General features: G+C 42.4%; 1 protein-coding gene across 2 annotated transcripts in view; it reads left to right on the top strand.

Annotated features, from left to right (window-relative positions):
• Positions 1 to 202: 202 nt before the first annotated feature.
• The window catches only part of CAB39 (calcium binding protein 39), a 65,462-nt gene continuing 45,692 nt past the window's right edge, over positions 203 to 19,972 (top strand). The window contains exons 1-2 of one of the 2 annotated variants that reach the window (XM_084847051.1): positions 203 to 400; positions 11,502 to 11,592. The gene's annotated coding sequence lies outside the window, so the exon portion shown is untranslated. The remainder of the gene's footprint in view (positions 401 to 11,501; positions 11,593 to 19,972) is intronic. The other variant, XM_084847050.1, reaches the window with a different exon arrangement.

Genomic DNA, 19,972 nt, shown 5'->3' with positions numbered 1-19,972 from the left:
TCATACCGCGCCAGGAGGAGCGCACAACACTGGGCCGGCGCTGAAAGTTGTCTGGCAGGCCGAGGGCCGTGGTGGGTGCTCAAAGCCCGCCACGCCGCAGGGGGCAGCAGCGAGGCGGCGGCAGCTGAGCTGGGCGCGGGCTTCCTCCTGCGCCGCCGCCGCTCGTCAGTCGTTAGTATCCGCCGCCGGGCTGGGAAGAGAAGAAGAGAAGGGAAAGGAAGAGAAGGGGCCGCTGCGGAGCCAGGACCGCGGGGCGGGGGAGGGGCCAGCGAGGCCGACACCGAGGCGAATCAAGCCCGGGGAGAGGAGTGCCGGCCGACCGACGCCGCAGCACGACGACGACGACGAGGCAGCCAGCCAGCCAGCCGCCCGCCCGCCGTCTCCTCGCAGCGGAGCGAAGGTACTGTCGCGTTGGGCTGCCGGGGCCTTGCGGGCCGCAGCTGGCCCGGTCCGGCCCGGGGTGGGGTGGTGCGTGGGGAGGCCTTTCGAAAGGGCTCCTTTGCGCTTCTGCCGCTCCGAGGCCTGGCTTGGCTTGGCCGGCTGGGGGGTCCTGCCTCCCGCTGGGCTTGAACGGGGCGGCCGCCCCAGCCCCGTTGTGGGCGACTGGCCCTGGCCGAGGGAGAGAAGGCGGGGAGGGCGCATGACCCTCAGGGTGGCTTGGCGCGGATCAGTCACCCCTTCCGAGCCCTGTTCTGTGGAGACGGGGTGGGAGAAGGTGGCTCCCTCCAGCCCGCCCCGCCCTCCTTTACCTTGCCTGGCTGTGGCGTCTCATCGACCTTCGTGATTGTGACCACGGGACCAGGAATTGGGAGTCAATTCCGGATGAATTCGTGTGGGGGCCAAAGCGGACGGGCTCGTGGTGTTGCGGCGTCCAGCGAGCCTCGCTCCTTGGCGTCTCCAGCTTCGAGCGTCGTTGTCTTTGTGAGCGGGCTCCACGAAAACTTTCTGGGCTTGAAGGGCTTCGAGGTCTCAGCCTTGCTTGTCCGTATTAAGGGAGGAAGGAGAGAGCTCCTTGAATCCGGAAATGTTGGTAGCTTTTTTGTTTTAATGCGGCCGTTAAGGCTATGAATAGCGAAAGGACTCTGGTTAGCTTTGTTAAGCCAGTTTCTTGGTGCGGCAGAAATGAAACCGTGTTTGCTTTTCCCTTGCAAAACTGCACTTTACACAGAGAGGCCCAGTTTAGGTTAACGTAACTACACAGGTCAGTCTAATGCTTCTTCGTTGCTAGGTTCTTTTAATAAATATTGTAGATGGGTAGGCTTGCCCTTATTTTTAAAAGCCTGAGTGTTGCAATAGTAAATAGTGAGACTGAGTGATTTTGAGTTTGTTCTCTCTAGTTAACTACCTTGATATATTCTATGGCATCCCATTATAAAGCTCAGGAAAATTAGAACAAGCTGTTCTATAAGCTGTTCTTATAGATATGTAGGATATCCTATAGATAAGTTTTTTTTTTAAATACTTTGGGATTCTACCACAAATAAGGTGATAGGTTTTGTTCATTTTACAGCTGCCTTATGTGGCGCTTGTAAACCTTGAGTTCCTGAAAATGCATTGTTAACCATGTGTATGGAATGTATACAGGATTTGCTTCTGGAATGAAATGCAGCTATTTAATAAAATATTATGCACAATAGGAAGATAAGTGAACAAGTATGATTTCCAAATGCTACAATAAAGGGTGTGTGCATGATATTTTAGTTTTGTATAATCACAGTTTGGTCCACAACCAAATTGGTTTAAATTACTTGGATTAAACTGTTTTAATTCTATAGAGGAATGTTTGGTATTGCATAATACTATAAACTTCTAAGAATATGATGAATTCTTCTAGGTGGATGTGCAGAACTTCAGATGAGCCTTTAAGGGTGCAATCCCATGCATATTTAGACAGAAAAAAGTCCCACAACTCCCAGAATTCCCCAGCTATACTAGGTGAGGAATTCTAGGAGTTGTAGGACTTTTTTTTGTCTAAACATGCATAGGATTGCACCCTTAATGCCTCACATTAGGCTCTCTGTCTGTGGGACACATCTCCCCTTTAACCTTTAGCGTAAGTATGCTTGAAACTAGACTCTTAAGGCCCAGAAAGTGGGGCTGCTTCACTAAGAGTCCTCCTCAGAGGCTCCTAGGTAATAATTCCGGATGCAATCCTATCCGGATAGTCTCCAGCCTCCAAAATCAGATGTATGATCTATGCAGGGCAGCAGGAGCACAGCGGGGATCCTGGCTTCTGTTCTCCAGCTGCCCTGCATTTTTGGCTAGGTGGCCGATTTTGGCTGTCTAGCTGTGGCTTCAGGGAGCGGGAGGGAAAGAGGCTGCATGGCGCATCGGAAGCTGTGTAAAGTGACCTCTGTGGTTTCGCTTCTCCTGAGACCACCTCCTTTGCCCTGTTTCCTAGTATGGAGATGTAGCTGGTGTGGAGAGAACCGCACCAACTGGGAGGGGGCAGGTAGTTTGGTTTCTGAGAACCGCATTTGGAGCTCTGGCTCCAACCTCAGTTCCCAGAAACTGAAAAATCCTATGATCCTCTAGACAGTTTCTAGTGGCCATAGGATTTCTCCCTTAAGCTGGCTGGTAATTAAGGTCTCCAGTGCTGGAAGAAAGTAGATATAACTTGGAATTCTAGAGTTGCAAGCAACTTTCCTTTTTGAATATATGGCATAACTGTGGGTGTAGACAAAAGCATTTCCCACTTTGAGCTCTTACATATTTTTATCAATTGAACATGCATATTGTTTTACATTTGTCGTAGAATTCCATTAATGATATAATCTGGTGTAAACTTGCCCAGAAGTGCTGAAGAAAACTTTTCTGTCTTTTTAAGATACGCTATTTAACACTACATTTTTAATGTATAATATTTTAACAAAAGAAAACCATCTCTATGCTGGCAAACTAATTGTTACAAGCATATTTTAAATTACCCTCTTTTTTTTTTTTTTAAACACAACCCTAAAGTTGTCTTCAGCAGCTGTTGAGAGCAGTGGGTGAAAACTTGACTTCAATGAAATAATTTTATCAGAAACCGTATTTTTTATACTTTGTTGGAATTCATGTCAGTCATTATAGAGAAAATACAGTGTAATACTGTGATAAAGTGAAGAGGCGTTTGGGGCTTCAATCCTGCACCCAGGTCAGATGCGTAAATCTCATTGACTTTGCTGGGATTCAAACAGCCTTAACAGATTTATAGAATAGTAGCTTTGAGCATTATAGTGTAGCTGCTTACGCATTTCAACTGCCCCATGACAATTGTTATTGAAGACGAAAAAAGATGACACAGTTCACATGGTGCTACTTGGGTATGAAATCATTGCTGACTTTCACTTAACAAAGCTTTTTAGGTTCTGGTTGTTTTCCAGAGAACAAGTTGGTATTATGGCACAAGGTGATTGTGTAATAAGCGGGTTAGTTGACATAATATCTGCACAGCAGATTGTAACATTTTCCAGTCTTAAGTGTTCATTCTTCCTCATTTGTTGGTAAAATGGATATTTTCGTTAAAAGAATTTCAGATAAAACATTGATTAGGGTCCAAAGAGGCCTGTGTATGCACCCTTCTGGTGCCTCATGGAATGCTGTTCCATGAGGGACCCATGACCTTGTGGGACAGTTTGTCAGGGTGTGTGAATGGCTGTGCTTAGAAGGGGGGACTAAAAAGCTGCTTTGTGTGTGGCTTTTTGCACCTCAGCCATTATTTATACTGTTTTTATAAACATTCATTGTGTAGTTAGATTACATTGGAAAACAGACAACAATTAAAAGTTTTTGCTGTAATCTACTTTGTTTAACCAATATGCACTGACTGTTCCTGTGTTATATGAAAATATGAAAAGTTTTTTATTACTATCACTTATAGGCACAGGGCTATGTGCCTGTTTCTGTGAAGTTATGTCAAGAATGCCCCACCTCCCTAAAATGACTAGATTACTAATATAAAATGTTTGCTTGGGAGGGGAAGGGTTTCTATTTTTCACATTCTGAAATGGTTAGCATTTTTAATGTTAGACACTAGTTAAATTGTGTTAAATACACTATTGCCTTAGTGAAATGGACTACAATGTCTGTTTAGTTCTACAGCTCTTTAAGAATGCTAGTATCTTCATGAGTTTATTCATGATTTGGAAAACTAACATCCACAGAATAAAGTTAAATGAATGTATCACTGCCTTGTTGTGGTGACGGGGCTTGCGTAACTCAGTGAAGCCATAAGCTATGCCGTGCAGGGCCACCCAAGATGGACAGGTCATGGTGGAGAGTTCTGAAAAAATGTGGTCCACTGGAGAAGGAAATGGCAACCCACTCCAGTATTCTTGCCAAGAAAACCCCATGGAACGTATCACAAGGCTAAAAGAGATGACACCGGAAGATGAGCCCCTTCATGTTGGAAGGTGTCCAATATACTACTGGGGAAGAGCAGAGGGTATTTCCAAGTAGTGCCAGAAAGAGTGAAGCGGCTGGGCCAAAGCCAAAAGGATACTCAGCTGTGGATGTGTCTGGTAGTGAAAAGAAAATCCGATGCTGTAAAGAACAATATTGTTTAGGAACCTGGAATGTAAGGTCAATGAATCAAGTTAAGCTGGAGGTGGTCAAACATGAGATGGCAAGATTGAACATCGACATCTTGGGAATCAGCGAACTAAAATGGACAGGCATGGGCGAATTTAATTCAGGTGACCATCATATCTACTACTGTGGGCAAGAATCCCTTAGAAGAAATGGAGTAGCACTCATAGTCCACAAAAGGGTGGAAAAAGCAGTCCTGGGGTACAATCTTAAAAACGAAAGAATGATCTCAGTACGAATCCAAGGCAAACCAGTCAACATCACAGTAATTCAAGTCTATGCCCCAACCACTGATGCCGAAGAAGCTGAGGTTGATTGGTTCTGTGAAGACCTACAACACCTTCTAGAACTAACACCAAAAAAAGATGTCCTCTTCATCATAGGGGATTGGAATGCTAAAGTAGGAAGTCAAGAAATCACCGGGATAATAGGCAAGCATGGCCTTGGTGTACAAAATGAAGCAGGACAAAGGCTAATAGAGTTTTGCCAAGAGAACACGCCGATCATAGCAAATACTGTTTTCCAACAGCACAAGAGGCGACTCTACACATGGACATCACCAGATGGTCAGTATCGAAATCAGATTGATTATGTCCTTTGCAGCCAAAGATGGAGAAGTCAGTAAAAACAAGACCTGGAGCTGACTGTGGCTCAGATCATGAGCTTCTTATTGCAAAATTTCGTCTTAAACTGAAGAACGTAGAGAAAACCGCTAAACCATTCAGGTATGACCTAAATCATATCCCTGATGAATATACAGTGGAGGTGAGGAATAGATTTCAGGGATTAGACCTGATAGACAGAGTGCCTGAGGAACTATGGACGGAGGTCCGTAACATTGTTCAGGAGGCAGCAACGAAATCCATCCCAAAGAAAAAGCAATGCAAGAAAGCCAAGTGGCTGTCTGATGAGGCTTTACAAGTAGCTGAGGAAAGAAGGGAAGCGAAAAGCAAGGGAAAAAGGGGAAGATATATCCAACTGAATGCAGAGTTCCAGAGAACAGCAAGGAGAGACAAGAAGGCCTTCTTAAATTAACAATGCAAAGAAATCGAGGAAAACAATAGAATGGGAAAGACTAGAGATCTCTTCAAGAAAATCGGAGATCTCAAGGGAACGTTTTGTGCAAAGATGGGCATGATAAAGGACAAAGAAGGCAGGGACCTAACAGAAGCAGATGAGATTAAGAAGAGGTGAAAAGAATACACAGAAGAACTATACAGGAAAGATCTTAATGTCCCTGATAGCCATGATAGTGCAGTCACTGAACGTGAGTCGGACATCCTCGAGAGTGAAGTCAAGTGGGCCTTAGGAAGCATTAGTAACAACAAAGCTAGCGGAGATGACAGTATTGCAGCTGAGCTATTTAAAATCCTAAAAGATGATGCTGTTAAAGTGCTGCACTCAATATGCCAACAAATTTGGAACACTCAACAGTGGCCACAGGACTAGAAAAGGTCAGTTTACATTCCAGTTCCAAAGAAGGGCAATGCCAAAGAGTGTTCAAACTACCACACAATTGCACTTCTTTCACATGCCAGCAAGGTTATGCTCAAAATCCTACAAGCTAGGCTTCAGCTGTATGTGAACCGAGAACTACCGGAAGCACGAGCTGGGTTTCGAGGAGGCAGGGGAACTAGAGATCAAATCGCCAACATTCGCTGCATCATGGAGAAAGCAAGAGAATTCCAGAAAAACGTCTATTTCTGCTTCATTGACTACGCTAAAGCCTTTGATTGTGTGGATCACACAATTGGTTCCAAATTGGGAAAGGAGTACGACAAGGCTGCATATTGTCACACTGCTTATTTATTTTATATGCAGAGTACATCATGAGAAATGCCGGGTTGGATGAATCACAAGTCGGAATTAAGATTGCCGGGAGAATGATCAACAACCTCCGATATGCAGACGATACCACCCTAATGGCAGAAAGCGAAGAGGATCTCAAGAGCCTCTTGTTGAGGGTGAAAGTGGAGGGTGCAAAAGCTGGTTTGAAACTCAACATTAACAAAACGAAGATCATGGCATCTGGCCCCATCACTTCCTGGCTTATGGAAGGGGAAGAAATGGAAGCAGTGACAGATTTTATTTTCTTGGGCTCCAAGATCACCGCAGATGGTGACTGTAGCCATGAAATTAAAAGACGCTTGCTCTTTGAGAGGAAAGCTATGGCACACCTAGACAGCATAGTAAGAAGCAGAGACATCACCTTGCCGTCTAATCAAAGCTATGGTTTTCCCAGTAGCAACGTATGGCTGTGAGAGCTGGACTATAAGGAAGGCTGAGCGCCGAAGAATTGATGCTTTCGAACTGTGGTGCTGGAGAAGACTCTTACGAGTCCCCTGGACTGCAAGGAGGTCAAATCAGTCCATCCTAAAGGAAATCAACCCTGAGTTGATTGGAAGGACAGATACAGAAGCTGAAGCTCAAATATTTTGGCCACCTAATGCGAAGAGAAAACTCTCTGGAAAAGACCCTGATGCTGGGAAAGATTGAAGGCAAAAGGAGAAGGGGACGGCAGAGGATGAGATGGCTAGTTAGCATCACGGATGCAATGAATATGAACTTGAGCATGCTCCGGGAGAGAGCGCAGGACAGAAAGGCCTGGCGTGCTATGGTCCATGGGGTCACGAAGAGTCGGCCTCGACTTAACAATTGAAGAACAACAACAACAACCACCTTTCACTTTTGAAACAGACGATAAGATGTGGTTCTGTATAGCTTAATCCTATAAATGTTTTTTCAAGGCCTCTTCCAAAGATGGAGGTCTTGTGACTAATCGGACTCAGATTTCCCGTCACACTGAAATTAGATCTCATTGATTTCTGTGAGACTCTGAGTGTGCACATTACAGATGCTGGCCTTAGTAATTGTTCAGTACTTCAGTTTTTGTAGAATGGTATGTAAACAGAAATGCCGTTTCTATCACTTAAGTCTAACAGTGAGATACCAATGTGGTTAAGGTCTGTTTCTATAAAAAACAAAAATAAAATGTGGCATAAACTTTCAAGCAACAAGGCCTACTTCTTCGGATCTGATGAAGTAGGCTCTAGTGTCTCGAGTTTTTGTTATGCTGCTGCAGGCTAACATTTATACCCTGCAGGAATTTATCCAGAAAATAGCTGTCCTGAGGTGTTCATAATATGTGTTCTCTTTCTTCTTCTTTGCTTATTCACCCACTTGTTAGTGTCGTAACAAGATTAATAATTGTAGAAGAGCCAGGAATAACCTACTGTTTTGCAACAAATTCTTTAACTTGTCTTTTAAAGGAAAGACGAGCTTTAAAAAGAACATCAAGATAAGCATAGTAACATTTAGTACTTATTTTGAAAACAGCATACAACTTTTGTTCAGGCAATAATTGCAGTATAAATAAAAATTGCATCCAAGGAGTTTGTAATGAATTTGCTCGCTATAGCTATTTTTCACTGCTTCTTAGGATAGTAGCCTGCTTCTTAGAATCAGGCAGCATTTGCTGCCACCTATAAATAAGTGCTTTAAAAACAGTATGGCAATTGCAGCTCTAGCACAAGGCCACAGAGTATGAGGTTGTAGGCAGACACACCAGTGCAAATGTTTAGGGTCTGGTTGTCTTTTCCTAAGCAAGCGTAAATCATTTTAAGGCAGCCTTGCTATGAATAGTATTTTCCTTTGTTTAGTCATTTAGTTTCAGCATACGTTGTGGCCTTCAGTAAGGAACTTCTAAGCTTGTTCAGTGATGCTGGCTGGAGGATTCTGGGAGCTGGAGGACTTTTTCCTGTCTAAACCAGGATTGCACCCTTACTTGAGTACATAGAACTGGCTAATGTAAGGTATGCTATACCATTTTGCTCTCTGGTTTATAACTGTAAAAGAGATGTGCATGCAAAGCTTATGCTTCTGAATTCCTTGGGGCAAGTACTAGAACAACTGTTTTGAGAAGTTCAACTAGATTTCAAACTTGGTATTTAACCTTATGTAATCTTGTTGCACCAGAATGGTTTTGGGTAAATTTATGTACTTTATATGCAGCACACAATTTTATTAATCAAAATTTCCCTAAAGAAAGAGAAAGAAGCTGGCATCTCTACCACAAATGTGGAATGTGAAAGGGAATATAGGAAGCTGAGACTGAATGGGCTTTCTCCTTTTCTTTAACTGGTTGGATTGTAAGAACTGGTTCCCATCTCCTTTCTGAATCCCCGCATTTTCCGGAAAGTTACCCATGAGGGATATGGTGGCAGGGACTGCAGTTGGAGGGGGAATATCTGGAAATTAGAGCCCCCACCCCCTTTAGTGCAAGCAGATGTGCTAGTATTTTACACAACCAGTCATTGGGGTATTATTGAATACTGGCATATCCATCCCGCACGTACTTATATGAAGGAAATCATACTGATTTCTATGGCACTCCTGAATAAGTGTGTTTATGGTTACCTTATGGCCTCATATTTCTCAAGAGCAGGATAATGCTGACTAGAATTTGAAACCAGAGATAGCTGGTTAGCAAATCCTGGTTTGTTAAGAGGAAATCTGGTTAGTATTAACCACATTTAACATGGCGCTTATGTAATACTTAATCATAGTCAAGGTCAGAGGATTTTTTTTTTATGAAGGGGAAGGGAAAATTCAGTCCAGTAGTCTGTTCTTCATCTCTTAATTGTGATCTCTTAACATGTAGGAATGCACTTGTTGATACACAGTACGGGAGCCCTAGAATAGTGTATATATAGCTATATTACATAGCACATAACATTTTCTAACAAGCTAAAATGCACAATTAATGAAATATTACTCAAATGTATATAGTTGGTATACCCACCTCATTGGCAAATATGTACAAAATATATTGCAGAGGTCCTATTTAACTTGTAAATCAGTATTCTTTATTATCATTACTAAAATATAAATGGAAAACTGGATCAACACCAGCATTTTAAATTGAGGTTTTCCACTTGGTCATTTAAATCTTGATTTATATTGCTGGTTTAAATCAATCCCCTAATGTTGTATAAATGAACAGATTCAGAATTAAGCCAAAACGGGAGCAGCTACCTAGTTCATACAGAAATAACTGTAGCAGTTTCCCAAACAGCTGAGATCTATTTTGGGGGCACTAAGATGTAACTTTCTCGTGTCTCGTTCTGCTTCAGCTTTAAAAACTGAGGTAGTTAAATGGTTCTGTGGTATTTCAGTCTTAAGAACATAAGAAGAACATAAAAAGAGCCATGCCGGATCAGCCCAAAGGTTCATCTAGTCCAGCATTCTTTTCACACAGTGGCCAACCAGCTGTTGACGGGAAACCCACAAGCAGGACATGAGTGCAACAGCACCCTCCTGCCAATGTTCCCCAGCAACTGGTGTACACAGGCTTACTTTCTCTGATTACTGGAGCTAGCATATAGGCATCAGGACTAGTAGCCATCGATAGCCTTCTCCTCCGCAAGAATTTGTCTTAAGCCCTGTTTATTAGCATTCTAAGTGTGGTTGCATCGTAGATTTATATAAGGGCAGTATGATATCCAGTTCCTTTCCTAATTATGCCGAACATGGAGTATGTCTTTTTTACAGCAACTGCACACTTAAAACTCCACTGAGAGAGTACTCCTGTGGTCCCTCGGGCCATAGAATGGCTTGGAAAAACCCTTCTGACATCAGCAACAGACTCCCCTTGGAAGGGAGAGTAGAAGATCCGACCCCTTGCACCTAGTGCAGAGAGAACCACACCAGCTGCTGCTCCAAGGTTGGAAAATCGACCTTGGAGAGGGGGGGAAAGCGGCTTTCCACTGGGTGGACGGGGAGAAGGCCAGAGAGGCTAGGGTATGATTTATCCTGAGCCTCCTCCAGCCTCCTTCCATCGCCAGCCAAAGTGCTCTTTCTAGAATGGGTGAAAAGCCCATCTAGTGAAAATAAAGGAGATCAGACAACGGGGAGGCAAAGGTATTAAAGATATTCTGAGCCAAAGGACTATATAGATGGGATTTGAAGGTCTTTGTTGTTGTTGGTTCAAATTCTAAATGGACAGAAGTGTAAATTGGGTTAGCTCCCTCTCTAAAGCTTCAGCTAGTTGCCGAGACATTTTTATTTCAGTGAACTTTTAATGTGGATTGATATTCTGTCTTCCTGTTATTGAACTGAATTGTTTCTATCATGTTCTCAGTTGTATTGTATGAAATTGATTTCAGTAATATGGATGATTTTTACTATGTTTTGTCCACTGTTTTGTAAGCTGCTTTGAATTTATTTTAAAGAAGAGTGGGGTATATACTGTAAAAAAAAAAAATTTCAATGCACTTCTGCATATGTCCCTTCCTAGGAATGTAGATAAAATGCTTACCATTAATGGAAGTTAAGCTATCATTCCTAAGAATTTTAAGCATGTTAGTAGAATTTAGATAAATATTAGTAGACATTGGGGAACAATCAATAAAGGCTTGCATTCTCTTCTCTGGTTTATAAGATGATGCAGAAGGATGTATGTGTGTCTTTCCAATGATCATGTGTAACTTCACACTTTGATTCTTTTCAGTAGTGGTAGCTGACCTTTCTGACAAGTATGCCACAAGTTAAGTCCTAAGCATGAGATGAATAATGCTGCATTACTGTACACATAATTCCAAGTAATGAAGAGCAGAGTTTCCTCAGCTCTATCTGGAAATATTCATCTCAGGAATATCTTTAGAGAATATTTGTGGGAGGGAGCTGTCATTTCTCCCCACTCCTGAGAGTTCTAACTTGACTTTTAATCCTGAACTTAAAAATAGACTTAAGTTTCAAAAGCATTTTGCACATGCGCAAGGCCTTACATTCTGAGCTGCAGAAAAAATTCTGAGTGAAATATCAGTTAATTTTGCACATGAGCATTATAACCTATTTGGTTTCTGAACTGGGTCATTAAAAAGTTGGCAACTTTCCTATTCACAAGTGGTTTTTCCTCTTGTTTTATGCTTTAGAGCAGGCAGCAGCACACCATTGCCAGCCCCTTGGGCCCTCCCTATTTGTGAATGTCACAAACCTGTCCTGCCTGTGCCACTTGTCCTGCAGGTTAGTTGTCCATGTGTTACGTTATAGTCTGTACATTCAGATGATGTTCCTGCTGTTAGCTCAGTGTATCATACCAGTGATTAATAGAGTTGTTCTTGTGTTGCACTAATATAAGTATTTTAGAAGCTGATTCTAGATAGTTTGTCAGTAGTGAGGAGAAACTTTTGTGTAGCTGGGGATGTGTAGAGAGATTAAGACAACTAAATCTTAACAAAATTGCTTCAGAACTTCATACTTTTAAAGCACCCTCACCCCCTGTCCCCACATTGATCTACAGTGATTATTATACCATGATAAATCTTCATTTGCACTGAAGTTTTTATCCCACTCTTCAGCCCCAAAAGCTCCTGGAGTGGGTTACAGTATAACAGTAAAACACAACAGTCTCTGCTTGCTGGCTTGGGATATAAAAAGACACTCCACACAACAAAATGGAATTGGGAAGGAGGTGGGGGGGGAATTAAGGCTTTCAGCAGGGCTGGTGGAATGACCCTGCTTTCCCCTCTCCTTCTTTATAGCCTATTATAATGGCATAGTTTAGTGGTATGTCAGTCAGTTTATCCAGCTAGAAATACTTATTTGGAAAAGATCCTGAGGTTGGTTACATGGAGAGTTGCTTCAGATATGAGCTGGTCCTGATTAGGTAATGGGTGACTTACACAATGTGATTCTGTTTTGAGCCATCTTGTTCAATTAAGTAATGTGAAGAGGTCAGCTTCCCTCTAGGTGTGTTGGCCTGAAGTTGCTGAAATAGCACAGCACAGTTCTTTTGAAAACTTAAAGGGGTGGGCAACTTGTAGGCCAAAACCTCTGGAAGGCCACTACTCCCGTGTTCCCTCATCATTGGCTGTGCTGACTAGATCTGGTGGCAGTTGTAGGCTAAAACATCTAGAGGGCCACAAGTTGCCCATCCCTGACTGCATGTATTAGTAGAGCTTTACAGAAAACGCAGAAAGTGGGCAGTCATCCCTGTCTGCTTGCTAGCGTCCATTCTCCCCCCCTGTTGGCACCCTCACCCCTCCACAGCTCCTGTGAAATTATTAAAGGTGCCTGCTCAGTATGGATTGGCAGTGGTGCTACAGTAGGGATAGATTTGCCCATGCAGACATGATAGCTCTTCTGAAACACACAGAGCAATACATGGCAATGGCTCCATTTATGGTGTCACCAACTGTAGTATCAATGAGGTTGCACCTGTTGCCTAGAGGCAATTGTTTGCCAAGGGCAACCAAGGAAATGATGAGTTACAAGGACGTATGAATACAGTGATGAGTTTGTTGTGGATGAAGGCTGTGTGTACTTCTTTGCTTTCAAACTAACACTATTGGTAATTTAGATATCTGGCTCCAGGATATCTAGGGAAACTGAGAAATTCTACCTCATGTAGAAAACTAGAAAGATGCACTTTGTAATTCAGCTATAGGGGTTGCTTTTGAAGCAAGTTGCCTAATTTTGGGACATTGTTGTTGTTCAGTCGTTAAGTCGTGCCCGACTCTTCGTGACCCCATGGACCATAGCACGCCAGGCCTTCCTGTCCTGTGCTCTCTCCCGGGGTGTGCTCAAGTTCATATTCATTGCATCGGTGATGCTATCTAGCCATCTCATCCTCTGCCGTCCCCTTCTCCTTTTGCCTTCAATCTTTCCCAGCATCAGGGTCTTCTCCAGAGAGTTTTCTCTTCGCGTTAGGTGGCCAAAATATTTGAACTTCAGCTTCAGTATCTGTCCTTCCAATGAGCACTCAGGGTTGATTTCCTTTAGGATGGACTGATTTGACCTCCTTGCAGTCCAGGGGACTCGTAAGAGTCTTCTCCAGCACCACAGTTCAAAAGCATCAATTCTTTGGCGCTCAGCCTTCCTTAGAGTCCAGCTTGACTTCACTTTCTAGGATGTCCGGCTCAAGTTCAGTGAGCGCAGTATCATGGCTATCAGGGACATTAAGATCTTTCCTGTATAGTTCTTCTGTGTATTCTTTTCACCTCTTCTTAATCTCATCTGCTTCTGTTAGGTCCCTGCCTTCTTTGTCCTTTATCGTGCCCGTCTTTGCACACGACGTTCCCTTGAGATCTCCGACTTTCTTGAAAAGTTCTCTAGTCTTTCCCATTCTGTTGTTTTCCCCGATTTCTTTGCATTGTTAATTTAAGAAGGCCTTCTTGTCTCTCCTTGCTATTCTCTGGAACTATTCATTCAGTTGGATATATCTTCCCCTTTCTCCCTTGCTTTTCGCTTCCCTTCTTTCCTCAGCTACTTGTAAAGCCTCATCAGACAGCCACTTTGCTTTCTTGCATTGCTTTTTCTTTGGGATGGATTTCGTTTCTGCCTCCTGAGCAGTGTTACAGACCTCCGTCCATAGTTCCTCAGGCACTCTGTCTATCAGGTCTAATCCCTGAAATCTATTTGTCACCTCCACTGTATATTCATAAGGGATATGATTTAGGTCATACCTGAATGGTTTAGTGGTTTTCCCTATGTTCTTCAATTTAAGCTGAAATTTTGCAAGAAGCAGCTCATGATCCGAGCCACAGTCAGCTCCAGATCTTGTTTTTACTGACAGTATGGAGCTTCTCCATCTTTGGCTGCAAAGGACATAATCAATCTGATTTCGATATTGACCAATTGGTGATGTCCATGTGTAGAGTTGCGGCATCCTTTCTGACACCAAAGACTCCAAGTGGTCCTTTTCTCCCTGAACACAGAATGCAAGTTGCTTTTGTACTTACGTGGGCAGTGGGACTCTGGTCTTAACAGCTACGAGCAAACCCTCCCTCTCTCCCTCCCTCCCTCTTTCTTTCGTAAGCCCCATTAAACTCCATGAGATCTAGGAAGCTAAGCAGGGTCAGCCCTAGTTAGTACTTGGATGGGAGACTGCCTGGGAATCAGGCTTCCTGTTTTGAGCAGAGGGTTGGACTCGATGGTCTTGTAGGCCCCTTCCAACCCTATGATTCTATGATTCTTTCTCTCCCCCCCCCCCCCAAATACCACAGGCTTCTGCGGCATGTCCGCAGCCTTAACAAACCAGCTCACTTTTTATTTGCATTAAGTTCCGTTTCCTTTGGCAGTCCATTTCAGATATTGAGATTACTGTAAAACTGCATCCTATCTTTGCTTTCCACAATTTTTCTGACATCAAGTATGGCATTCAAAAACTTTGCCTCTTTTCTGTAGTTAGCAGGGCTGAAGAATGTCCAAACTGCTGTATAAACCTAGAAAAATAATTCATGTTTCTTCTAAGATTTAATTTTTCCAGCCAAGAGAGTACAATTTCTGATTGTACTGAGGTTGTTTTGTAGAGATCTCATAAAATAGATTTTGGAAATTGAGGAAAAATGTGCTTGTAGTTCTACTGTTTGAGAACTGTGGAACTCCATTGCCTGTAAATGTGACTTATGTAGTCACATTATGGAAGAGGAGAGGACTAAAAGCTGTGGCATTTCACACATGAATTTTAAAGAGCCTCTTGCTTCATTTGATCAGTAATGTGAATGTGAAACCTTAATTAGCCAGAAAACTAATTTGTATTACAAGTGCATCTTTGGTTTCTCTTCCAAGTGAACAATGATCAGGTAGGGTGTGTGTGAATCTGATAAATGTGTGTGTTAGATATAGATATATTTATATATTAGCTCAGGCAAATTAAGTCTAATGTAAAATCTTGTTTATCTTGTTTTTTGAGATATCTGATGAGACCTGTAGTGGGAAGTGCTATTTTATTTTGGAACTATGATTGTAAGTCTTACCTGTTTTAGGATGCTCTTTTCTCCTGATGTGGCTGTCTTGCACTGTGAGATAAGTCATATAGAAAGACTGGCAGTGAAATGCTAAGGAGGGGGTGCCATGAAAGTCCAGTTCCCATAAAATTCAGATTGCATTTGTTAGGTAATTCTCTATAGGTTTCTTTGTGCAGAGTAAAAATGACCTAAGGGGCAGGGCAACAGGATCTGTAGGACGTTGCTTCTACATTCATCAAAAATGTCAGTGCTGTATGGAAGTGCTAGGCAGAAATTGTTGAATGGTTGGCGGTTACTAAAATGGCAAGTGTCTAGAATGGCAGACGTAAAATGTGTATATTTAGTATGCATACCTCAAGATGGTTCATAAAAAGGCTTAGGAATTCTGTGTTAAGAAATTACCACAAACCACAGAACAAATCCTGCATCCCCTGACTGGATGTTCTTGAAAATAAATGTTCTAAGCAAGGCTACTTCAGCTGATCCTGTTGATGCTCTGGCTTGGATTCCTGCATTAAGCAGGGGGTTGGACTCGATGGTCTTATAGGCCTCTTCCAACCCTACTATTCTGTGATTCTGTGATGGAGGTTTAATGGAGATCCATGCCACGCAACATTTTTAAAGGTCACAGCCAGTACCTTGAATTGTGCTTGGAGCTGCCATCTCTATGATAGCTTCAATGCAGCATTGCAAAGAAGTTTATAACGCTGTTGGCCCACACACTATTACTAGCCTGCCTGCTAGTTAATATATGCCTGCTTTACTCATTTTGTCACCACATTATTCGCCAGAAGGTAAAAGAGGAACTAATTTACAAATCTTTCATGAGTTCCCTGGCGCAGATTCTTACTTGTCACAGGCAACTGAGTGAGTGGCTCTTTACAAGTGAACACACCTTGGTCCAGCTGAAGATTCTGAACAGGTTTGGAGGACAGCCCCACACAGAACATCTTGAATTTCTGAGGATACAAAGACATGGGTGGTATCTGATATACTGGCCCCATCCCTTCCTGTCAGATGTAACTGATGAAAAGAAAAGCATAGCCATAGAAGCCACTGGAGCTTTCATTGGCAATCCCAGGCTCCACACCATTTTCAGACTGTAAGTCTAGTCTAGCAGAGCTAATGAAATCAGTCAGTTACAGGCACAACCACCTTCCTTGGCTTGTTTAACCCCCACCCCACCTTCCAACACACTGATATGTTTTCATTTGATCTCAGTTGTGTTTTTGCTTATCCTTATCTAGTTGACTAGTACTAGTTCAGAATCCAGATAGTTGCTTATTAGCAAACTATGATCCAAGGACATGGTCCCATTTATTATGTAGCCTTATTTATGCTCTATATAAGCCGTTAATAAACTTTTCTGGATTGATAAATAACTGTCCAAGACTAGTTTTCTGTGCTTATGTCCTAGTTTGCTTATGTCCTAGTCTGCTATTCTAAAAGCATCTGTAGATTTGGAATATTGTTTTAAAACCTTGTATACTGTATTTTTAATGGTTTAATCTCTGTAAACCGCCCAGAGAGCTTCAGTTATTGGGTGGTATAGAAATGTTGTTGTTATCATCATCATGTTATATGGGAAGTACAGGCAAGATGAAAAGCATAGAGATTCTCTATTTGTAAGCTTAGAATCCAAATGCCAAGGCTTCTGCAACAAAGAAGTAGCAACACAACATGACATTACTAAGGGAGCAATCCTGTGTCTCCTAGACAGTGTCTTGGGGACACAGGATATTTCAGTTTCTGGGATCTGAGTTCAGAACCAGGAATCTGACCTCAGAGTCCAGAAACTGTGTTCCCTGTCCCCTTGAAGCTGGTGCAGTTCTCTCCGTGCTGGCTATGGCTCCGCACTTGGGAACAGAGCACTGAGACTGAGAAAAGGGGGCAGTCCCAGGGGAGGGGAGGGGACTGCAGAAACTGCCTTATGCCTCCTTCCCTCCCTGAAGACCTAGATGGCTGAAATCACCTGTCGAGGGAAAATGCAGGGCAGCTGGATTACAGAGGTGAGGATTGCCTTGGTGCTCCAGCTGCCTTGCATTGGATACTCTGCAGCCTCTGAAGTCAGAGGCTGTTGACTATCAAGGTAGGATTGTGCCCTCTGTGTGGCTGTTCTTTACCTTGTAGAAAAGAAGCTTTTTAAAAACAAAAGCAATACTTTACCAGTAACGTTTACTACTTAGTGAAAATGTTAATATGTTGACCATAACATATAGGTTTTTATAGCAGGGTGTCACTAGTTCTGCTTTTAAGATGAATTTTGCCAGTTTCATATGTGTTCATTATGTATTGTTTTGTGTTATATATATATATATATATCTATATCTATATATATCCCAAGTAACAGTACAGCATGCCAAGATATATGAACTTAGGCACATGTGGCAGTAACATAATTCAAACATTCTGCTCTCCCTCTCCCCATGGTTTTGTTGAGGTCATACAGTCCCACGAGGACTATCCCATGTGCTCTTAGTCATAAGAATGGATCTATTTCTATGCATGATGCCTTAAATTGGGTCTACCCTCTGGTAAATTCCAGTTGTGTGATCCTGCACTATAATTCTGAGTGGCTTTGGACTAGAGCTATTATACTTCCTGTTTCCCCTGCTTTACTGTGTCATCCAAAATACAACTTTTGCATCACTCCCTGTAGTAAGATGTACAAGGTTCCAAACTGAAGATAACTTACACATTGTGTGTGTGTGTGCGCGGGGGTGGGGAGGGGTTGAAAGTTCTATTTTGGATGATATGGGCAAGTTTAAGGGACAAGAAGAAGAAAAGATAACAGTGTTAAGTGAGCCTAACAGTTCTAGGCTTTGTTTCTTGTTGGTTATCCATCCGACTTTTCAACTGTATCCAGTCTGGCCTAGATTCCAGATTCCCCTGTTTTATTACCATCAATCTCTATATCATGTTCCTACTTAGCCTGATCATGGCTTTCAGCCTAGTTTGAAATGTTGCATAACCAGAAGAATTTGCAAGCAGTCAGTTAATACCTACACTTCTCAAACTCCTTTCCATTAATACATTTAAATGGAAGATTTTCAGGACCCTTTTTATGTAAGGCTTAACTCCCTGTGTAGAATGTTTCTTTGGTCTCTGTTATGTAACTTGCTCATATAGCCTGATAGCTAACTGTTAATCAGTCCATTGTATATTTCAATTTAGTTTACTTTTATAAGTATTAGGTATTGTTTTTGTCTACCTTAAAGATGTCCAGTGTGCAATTGAGTCAATTAAATGTTTGAACTGATGTGTTATAGTTGGTGGTTTGCTTTTAATTTTCGCTAGTTGTGCAAAGAATTTGATAGGCCATTTTAATGTGTAAGCTGTATTAAAGCTTGGAAAACATGTGCAGGAGTAAGAGTTAATATAAAAGAGAAGAGAAATTGAATTCATTTGAACCCCGAAGCCTGGGGGAAATTTGTACAAGTGCTTGTTACAAAGTTGAATATTTGCATATATGTCAAAAAATGCTCTTAATTTCATACTAAAATCCCACTGAACCTCAGTCATGCTTCCACTAGTATGGCCGCCATAATGCGTACATGGCATGTGTTCATTATATATTTCATATGTTATATTATTTTTATTCCAAAATTTAACATTCATTATTCAAGTAAAGGAAGCTAAAAGTTCTTCTAACTTAAAATACAAAACCCCAAAATAGATTAGATGAAAGAACAGATGATTCACAAATAGCAGCTTTTGGGAAAGCTGCTAGTGCTTGATATATTGTTGTTGTTCAGTCGTTTAGTCGTGTTCGACTCTTCGTGACCCCATGGACCATAGCACGCCAGGCCTTCCTTTCCTGCACTCTCTCCCGGAGCGTGCTCAAATTCATATTCATTGCATCGGTGATGCTACCTAGCCATCTCATTCTCTGCCGTCCCCTTCTCCTTTTGCCTTCAGTCTTTCCCAGCATCAGGGTCTTTTCCAGAGAGTTTTCTCTTCGCATTAGGTGGCCAAAATATTGGAGCTTCAGCTTCAGTATCTGTCCTTCCAATGAGCACTCAGGGTTGATTTCCTTTAGGATGGACTGATTTGACCTCCTTGCAGTCCGGGGGACTCGTAAGAGACTGCTCCAGCACTACAGTTCTAAAGCATCAATTCTTTGGCGCTCAGCCTTCCTTACAGTCCAGCTCTCACAGCCATACGTTGCTACTGGGAAAACCATAGCTTTGATTAGACGGTCCTTTGTCGGCAAGGTGATGTCTCTGCTTCTTACTATGCTGTCTAGGTTTGCCATAGCTTTCCTCCCAAGGAGCAAGCGTCTTTTAATTTCATGGCTACAGTCACCGTCTGTGGTGATCTTGGAGCCCAAGAAAATAAAATCTGTCACAGCTTCCATTTCTTCCCCTTCTTTATGCCAGGAAGTGAGGGGGCCAGATGCCATGATCTTAGTTTTTTTAATGTTGAGTTTCAAACCAGCTTTTGCACTCTCCTCTTTCACCCTCAACAAGAGGCTCTTGAGATCCTCTTCGCATTCTGCCATTAGGGTGGTATCGTCTGCATATCGGAGGTTGTTGATCATTCTCCCGGCAATCTTAATTCTGAGCTGTGATTCATCCAACCCGGCATTCCTCATGATGTACTCTGCATATAAGTTAAATAAGCAGGGTGACAATATGCAGCCTTGTCGTACTCCT

This window comes from Heloderma suspectum, chromosome 3, assembly GCF_057233095.1.
Source record: "Heloderma suspectum isolate Gila_16-S chromosome 3, 16-S_ref, whole genome shotgun sequence".
In the NCBI taxonomy this organism is placed as follows: domain Eukaryota; kingdom Metazoa; phylum Chordata; class Lepidosauria; order Squamata; family Helodermatidae; genus Heloderma; species Heloderma suspectum.
The sequence above is the reverse complement of the archived record's forward strand: the minus strand, read 5'-3'. Positions and strand labels throughout refer to the sequence as shown.